The sequence below is a fragment of the Arachis ipaensis genome, chromosome B4 (assembly GCF_059453495.1).
Source record: "Arachis ipaensis isolate K30076 ecotype BB chromosome B4, ASM5945349v1, whole genome shotgun sequence".
Lineage (NCBI taxonomy): Eukaryota > Viridiplantae > Streptophyta > Magnoliopsida > Fabales > Fabaceae > Arachis > Arachis ipaensis.
Window position 1 is genome coordinate 106,002,314 of NC_142439.1, and position 7,892 is coordinate 106,010,205.

Genomic DNA, 7,892 nt, shown 5'->3' on the forward strand with positions numbered 1-7,892 from the left:
GGGTCGATCCCACGGAGATCGTCGGTATGAAGCAAGCTATGGTCACCTTGTAAATCTCAGTCAGGCGGATATAAAATAGTTATGGAGTTTTCAAACATAAATAATAAATAGATAGAAAACAAGGATAGAAACACTTATGTATATCATTGGTGAGAATTTCAGATAAGTGTATAGAGATGCTTTCATTCCTCTGAACCTCTGCTTTCCTGCTGTCTTCATCCAATCAGTCTTACTCCTTTCCATGGCTGGCTTTATGTAAGGACATCATCGTTGTCAATGGCTAATTTTAATCCTCTCTGGAAAATGGTCCGATGCGCTGTCACTGCATGGCTAATTGTCTGGAGGCATCAACCTTGCCAATGGCTGCATCCTATCCTCTTGTGAAAATGGTCCAAATGCTCTGTCACAGCACGGCTAATCATCTGAGGTTCTCGATCATACTGGAATAGGATTCACCCTCCTTTTGCGTCTGTCACTACGCCCAGCACTCGCGAGTTTGAAGTTCGTCACAGTCATTCAATCCCAGAGTCCTACTCGGAATACCACAGACAAGGTTTAGACTTTCCGGACTCTCATGAATGCCGCCATCAATCTAGCTTATACCACGAAGATTCTGATTAAGAGATCCAAGAGATACTCATTCAATCTAAGGTGGAACGGAAGTGGTTGTCAGGCACGCGTTCGTGGGGGAATGATGATGATTGTCATGTTCATCACATTTAGGTTGAAGTGTGAATGAATATCTTAGAAGCGGAATAAGTTGAATTGAATAGAAAAACAGTAGTACTTTGCATTAATCTTTGAGGAACAGCAGAGCTCCACACCTTAATCTATGGAGTGCAGAAACTCTACCGTATAAAAATACATAAGTGATAATGGTTCAGGCATGGCCGAATGGCCAGCCCCCATGAAAGTCTAAGATAGCATAAAACTAATCAAAGATGATCCGAAGATCATAAGATGTCTAATACAATAGTAAAAAGTCCTATTTATAATAAACTAGCTACTAGGGTTTACAGAAGTAAGTAATTGATGCATAAATCCACTTCCGGAGCCCACTTGGTGTGTGCTTGGGCTGAGCTTGAATGTTACACGTGTAGAGGTCAATCTTGGAGTTGAACGCCAGTTTGTAACGTATTTCTGGTGTTCAACTCTGGCTTGTGACGTGTTTCTGGCGTTTAACTCCAGACAGCAGCGTGGAACTGGCGTTCAACGCCCTTTTACGTCGTCTAAAATCGGCCAAAGTATGGACTATTATATATTGCTGGAAAGCCCTGGATGTCTACTTTCCAACACAATTGGAAGCGCGCCAGTTTGAGGTTTGTAGCGCCAGAAAATCCACTTTGAGTGCAGGGAGGTCAGAATCCAACAGCATCAGCAGTCCTTCTTCAACCTTTGAATCTGATTTTTGCTCAAGTCCCTCAATTTCAGCCAGAAAATATCTGAAATCACAGAAAAACACACAAACTCATAGTAAAGTCCAGAAATATGAATTTAACATAAAAACTAATGAAAACATCCCTAAAAGTAACTAGATTCTACTAAAAACATACTAAAAACAATGCCAAAAAGCGTATAAATTATCCGCTCAGATTCTTCTGTATTGCTTGGGAGAGTACTAGGAGGGATTTCAGTGATCCTTTTACTCAGCTGGCCTACTTGTGCCTCTAAATTTCTAATGGAGGACCTTGTTTCATTCATGAAACTTACAGTGGCCTTAGATAGATCAGAGACTAAGTTTGCTAAATTAGAGGTATTCTGTTCAGAGTTCTCTGTCTGTTGCTGAGTGGATGATGGAAAAGGTTTACTATTGTTAAACTTATGTCTTCCACCATTATTAAAGCCTTGTTGAGGTTTTTGTTGATCCTTCCATGAGAAATTTGGATGATTTCTCCATGATGGATTATAGGTGTTTCCATAAGGTTCACCCATGTAATTCACCTCTGCTATTGCAGGGTTTTCAGGATCATAAGCTTCTTTTTCAGAAGATGCCTCTTGAGTACTGTTGGATGCAGCTTGCATTCCATTCAGACTCTGAGAAATCATATTAACTTGCTGAGTCAATATTTTATTCTGAGCCAGTATGCCATTCAGAGTATCAATTTCAAGAACTCCCTTCTTCATAGGCGTCCCATTACTCACAGGATTCCTCTCAGAAGTGTACATGAACTGGTTATTAGCAACCATGTCAATGAGTTCTTGAGCTTCTGCAGGCATTTTCTTTAGGGGAATGGATCCACCTACAGAAGTATCCAATGACATTTTAGCCAATTCAGATAGACCATCATAGAATATATCCAGGATGGTCCATTCTGAAAGCATGTCAGAAGGACACTTTTTGGTCAGTTCTTTGTATCTCTCCCAAGCTTCATAGAGGGATTCACCTTCTTTCTATCTGAAGGTTTGAACGTCCACTCTAAGTTTACTCAGCTTTTGAGGAGGAAAGAACTTGGCTAAGAAAGCCTTGACCAGCTTATCCCAAGAGTTCAGGCTATCTTTGGGTTGAGAGTCCAACCATATTCTAGCTCTGTCTCTCACAGCAAAAGGGAAAAGCATGAGCCTGTAGACTTCAGGATCTACTCCATTAGTCTTAACAGTATCACAGATTTGCAAGAATTCAAGTAAGAACTGAAAGGGATCTTCAGATGGAAGTCCATGAAACTTGCAGTTCTGCTGCATCAGAAAAACTAGCTGAGGTTTCAGCTCAAAATTGTTTGCTCCAATGGTAGGGATGGAGATGCTTCTTCCATGTAAATTGGAATTTGGTGCAGTAAAGTCACCAAGCATCCTCCTTGCATTATTATTATTTTCGGCTGCCATCTCCTCTTCTTGTTCGAAAATTTTTGAAAGGTGCTTGCTGGATTGTTGTAATTTAGCTTCTCTTAGTTTCCTCTTCAGAGTCCTTTCAGGTTCTGGATCTACTTCAACAAGAATATTCTTGTCCTTGCTCCTGCTCATATGAAAAAGAGGGACAGAAAAATAATAATAATAGGGGTTCTTTTTACCACAGTATAGAGGTCCCTGTGTGAGTAGAAGAAAAGAAGAAGAAAAAAAATTCGAACACAGATGGAAGAGGCGGTTCGAATTTGGGTGAGATGAAGTGTTAGTAGATGAATAAATGAATAGAAGGAGATAAGAGAGAGAGAGAATTTTCAAAAATAATTTTTGAAAAAGAGTTAGTGATTTTCGAAAATAGTTTTTGAAAAAGGTTAGTAATTTTTCGAAAATTAAAATAAAAAATTAAAATAATTAGTTAATTAAAAAGAAATTTTGAAAAAGAGGGAAGATATTTTCGAAAATTAGAGAGAGAGAGGGAGTTAGTTAGGTAGTTTTGAAAAGGATTAGAAACAAACAAAAAGTTAGTTAGTTAGTTGAAACAAATGTGAAAATCAATTTTTGAAAAGATAAGATAAGAAGTTAGAAAAGATATTTTAAAATCAAATTTTTGAAAAAGATATGATTTTGAAAAAGATAAGATAAAAAGATATTTTTGAAAAGATATGATTGAAATTAGTTTTGAAAAATATTTGATTTTTAAAATCACAATTAATGACTTGATTCACAAGAAATCACAAGATATGATTCTAGAACTCAAAGTTTGAATCTTTCTTAACAAGCAAGTAACAAACTTGAAATTTTTGAATCAAAACATTAATTGATGATGTTATTTTCGAAAATTAGGAGATAAAAATAAGAAAAAGATTTTTGAAAAATATTTTTAAAATTTTCGAAAATAAATAAGAAAAATGAAAAAGATTTGATTTTTGAAAAAGATTTTGAAAAAGATAAGATTTTTAAATTGAAAATTTGATTTGACTCATAAAAATAACTAGATTTTAAAAAGTTTTGAAAAAGTCAACTCAAATTTTCGAAATTTATGAGTGAAAAAAGGGAAAGATTTTTTTTGATTTTTGAATTTTTAATGATGAGAGGGAAAAACATGAAAAAGACTCAATGCATGAAAATTTTGGATCAAAATAATGAATGCATGCAAGAATGCTATGAATGTCAAGATGAACACCAAGAACACTTTGAATGTCAAGATGAACATCAAGAACATATTTTTGAAAAATTTTTAATGCAAAGAAAACATGCAAGACACCAAACTTAAAAATTTTTCATGTATAGACACTATGAATGCAAGAATGCATATGAAAAACAAGAAAAGACACAAAACATGAAAACATTAAGATCAAACAAGAAGACTTACCAAGAACAACTTGAAGATCATGAAGAACACTATGAATGCATGAATTTTTCGAAAAATGCAAGATGAATATGCAATTGACACCAAACTTTCAACTTGACTCAAGACTCAAACAAGAAACATGAAATATTTTTTATTTTTATGATTTTATTAAATTTTTTTTATGTTTCGAAAATTAATGTGAAAAAGAAAAATAAGGATTCCAAAATTTTTAATATGAATTCCAGGAATCTTGCACTCTTATTCTAAAGCTCCAATCTGAGGGTTAGGCATGGCTTAATAGCCAGCCAAGCTTTAGTATGTAACTCAGACATGCCACAGCTGACATACCCTTTGGAAGCCCCTATCCAAAAGAATTAGACATGGCTTTACAGCCAGCCAGGCTTCAACATGCTTCATGAAACTCTAGAATTCATTCTTAAAAATTCTGAAGAAAAATATATTTTTGAAAATATTTATTTTATTTTTTCGAAAACAGATGAGAAATTTTTTTTGAAAGATTTTTGAAAAATTTTTGAAAATAAAACAAAAAGAAAATTACCTAATCTGAGCAACAAGATGAACCGTCAGTTGTCCAAACTCGAACAATCCCCGGCAACGGCGCCAAAAACTTGGTGCACGAAATTGTGATCTCAGGCAACGGCGCCAGAAACTCTGTACGCACGTCTTAATAAATCGTTTTTCATTCACAACTTCGATACAACTAACCAGCAAGTGCACTGGGTCGTCCAAGTAATAAACCTTACGTGAGTAAGGGTCGATCCCACGGAGATTGTCGGTATGAAGCAAGCTATGGTCACCTTCTAAATCTCAGTCAGGCGGATATAAAATAGTTATGGAGTTTGTGAACATAAATAATAAATAGATAGAAAACAAGGATAGAAACACTTATGTATATCATTGGTGAGAATTTCAGATAAGTGTATAGAGATGCTTTCGTTCCTCTGAACCTCTACTTTCCTGCTGTCTTCATCCAATCAGTCTTACTCCTTTCCATGGCTGGCTTTATGTAAGGACATCACCGTTGTCAATGGCTAATTTTAATCCTCTCTGGAAAATGGTCCGATGCGCTGTCACTGCATGGCTAATCGTCTGGAGGCATCACCCTTGCCAATGGCTGCATCCTATCCTCTTGTGAAAATGGTCCAAATGCTCTGTCACAGCACGGCTAATCATCTGAGGTTCTCGATCATACTGGAATAGGATTCACCCTCCTTTTGCGTCTGTCACTACGCCCAGCACTCGCGAGTTTGAAGTTCGTCACAGTCATTCAATCCCAGAGTCCTACACGGAATACCACATACGAGGTTTAGACTTTCCGGACTCTCATGAATGCCGCCATCAATCTAGCTTATACCACGAAGATTCTGATTAAGAGATCCAAGAGATACTCATTCAATCTAAGGTGGAATGGAAGTGGTTGTCAGGCACGCGTTCGTGGGGGAATGATGATGATTGTCACGTTCATCACATTCAGGTTGAAGTGCGAATGAATATCTTAGAAGCGGAATAAGTTGAATTGAATAGAAAAACAGTAGTACTTTGCATTAATCTTTGAGGAACAGCAGAGCTCCACACCTTAATCTATGGAGTGCAGAAACTCTACCGTATGAAAATACATAAGTGATAATGGTTCAGGCATGGCCAAATGGCCAGCCCCCATGAAAGTCTAAGATAGCATAAAACTGATCAAAGATGATCCGAAGATCATAAGATGTCTAATACAATAGTAAAAAGTCCTATTTATAATAAACTAGCTACTAGGGTTTACAGAATTAAGTAATTGATGCATAAATCCACTTCCGGAGCCCACTTGGTGTGTGCTTGGGCTGAGCTTGAATGTTACACGTGTAGAGGTCAATCTTGGAGTTGAACGCCAGTTTGTAACGTATTTCTGGTGTTCAACTCTGGCTTGTGACGTGTTTCTGGCGTTTAACTCCAGACAGCAGCGTGGAACTGGCGTTCAACGCCCTTTTACGTCGTCTAAACGCAGCCAAAGTATGGACTATTATATATTGCTGGAAAGCCCTGGATGTCTACTTTTCAAAGCAATTAAAAGCGCGCCATTTTTAGTTTTGTAGCTCCAGAAAATCCACTTTGAGTGCAGGGAGGTCAGAATCCAACAACATCAGCAGTCCTTCTTCAACCTCTGAATCTGATTTTTGCTCAAGTCCCTCAATTTCAGCCAGAAAATACCTGAAATCATAGAAAAACACACAATCTCATAGTAAAGTCCAGAAATGTGAATTTAACATAAAAACTAATGAAAGCATCCCTAAAAGTAACTAGATTCTACTAAAAACATAGTAAAAACAATGCCAAAAAGCGTATAAATTATCCGCTCATCATCCTTCCATGAGAAATTTGGATGATTTCTCCATGAAGGATTATAGGTGTTTCCATAGGGTTCTCCTATGTAATTCACCCCTGCCATTGCAGGGCTCTCAAGATCATAAGCTTCTTCTTCCGAAGATTCTTCTTTAGTACTGTTGGATGCAGCTTGCAATCCATTCAGACTCTGAGAAATCATATTGACTTGCTGAGTCAATATTTTATTCTGAGCCAATATGGCATTCAGAGTATCAATTTCAAGAACTCCTTTCTTCTGAGTTGTCCCATTATTCACAGGATTCCTTTCAGAAGTGTACATGAATTGGTTATTTGTAACCATTTTAATGAGTTCCTGAGCTTCTTCAGGCATCTTCTTCAGATGAAGAGATCCACCAGTAGAGTTGTCCAATGACATCTTGGACAGTTCAGACAGACCATCATAGAATATGCATATGATGCTCCATTCTGAAAGCATACCAGAAGGACACCTTCTGATCAATTTCTTGTATCTTTCCCAAGCTTCATAGAGGGATTCGCCTTCCTTCTGTCTAAAGGTTTGGAATTCTACTCTAAGCTTACTCAATTTTTGAGGTGGAAAGAACTTTGCCAAGAAGGCATTGACCAGCTTTTCCCAAGAGTTCAGGCTGTCCTTAGGTTGTGAGTCCAACCATGTCCTAGCTCTGTCTCTTACAGCAAAAGGGAAAAGCATAAATTTATAGACCTCAGGGTCAACCCCATGAGTCTTAACAGTGTCATAGATTTGCAAGAATTCAGCTAAAAATTGATGAGGATCTTCCAATGGAAGTCCATGATACTTGCAATTCTGCTGCATTAGAGAAACTAATTGAGGCTTAAGCTCAAAGTTGTTTGCTCCAATTGCAGGAATTGAGATGCTCCTTCCACAGAAGTCAGAAGATGGTGAAATAAAGTCACCAAGCATCTTCTTTGCATCTCCACCATTGTTATTGGGTTTGGCCATGTTTGTTTTGTCTGCTTCCTTTTTGAAAATTTTTGTTAGGTCCTCTCTAGAGAGTTGTGCTTTAGCTTCTCTTAGCTTTCTCTTTAAGGTCTTTTCAGGTTCAGGATCAGCTTCAACAAGAATGCCTTTATCTTTGTTCCTGCTCATATGATAGAGAAGAAGACAAAGAAAGTATGGAATCCTCTATGTCATAGTATAGAGATTCCTTGAGGTGTCAGAGGAAAAGAAGAATAGAAAAATAAGGTAGAGAGGATAATTTTCGAAAATAATTTTTTTTTAAATAAAACTAAAAATTTTTAAAATAATTAAAAAGAATTTTGAAAAAGTGAATGATGGTTTTCAAAAATTAAAAGTGAGAAAGTGGTTAAGTGATTT

The 7,892-nt window shown here is 36.9% G+C and overlaps 2 non-coding genes across 2 annotated transcripts; both read left to right on the forward strand.

The window, feature by feature from the left end:
- Nucleotides 1-2,316: 2,316 nt before the first annotated feature.
- LOC148568665 (small nucleolar RNA R71) lies at nucleotides 2,317-2,424 on the forward strand. The gene has a single exon (XR_015882004.1). It is a non-coding gene; the product is annotated as a small nucleolar RNA R71 (small nucleolar RNA).
- Nucleotides 2,425-7,007: 4,583 nt separating this feature from the next.
- Nucleotides 7,008-7,115, forward strand: LOC148568666 (small nucleolar RNA R71). The gene has a single exon (XR_015881711.1). It is a non-coding gene; the product is annotated as a small nucleolar RNA R71 (small nucleolar RNA).
- Nucleotides 7,116-7,892: the final 777 nt, after the last annotated feature.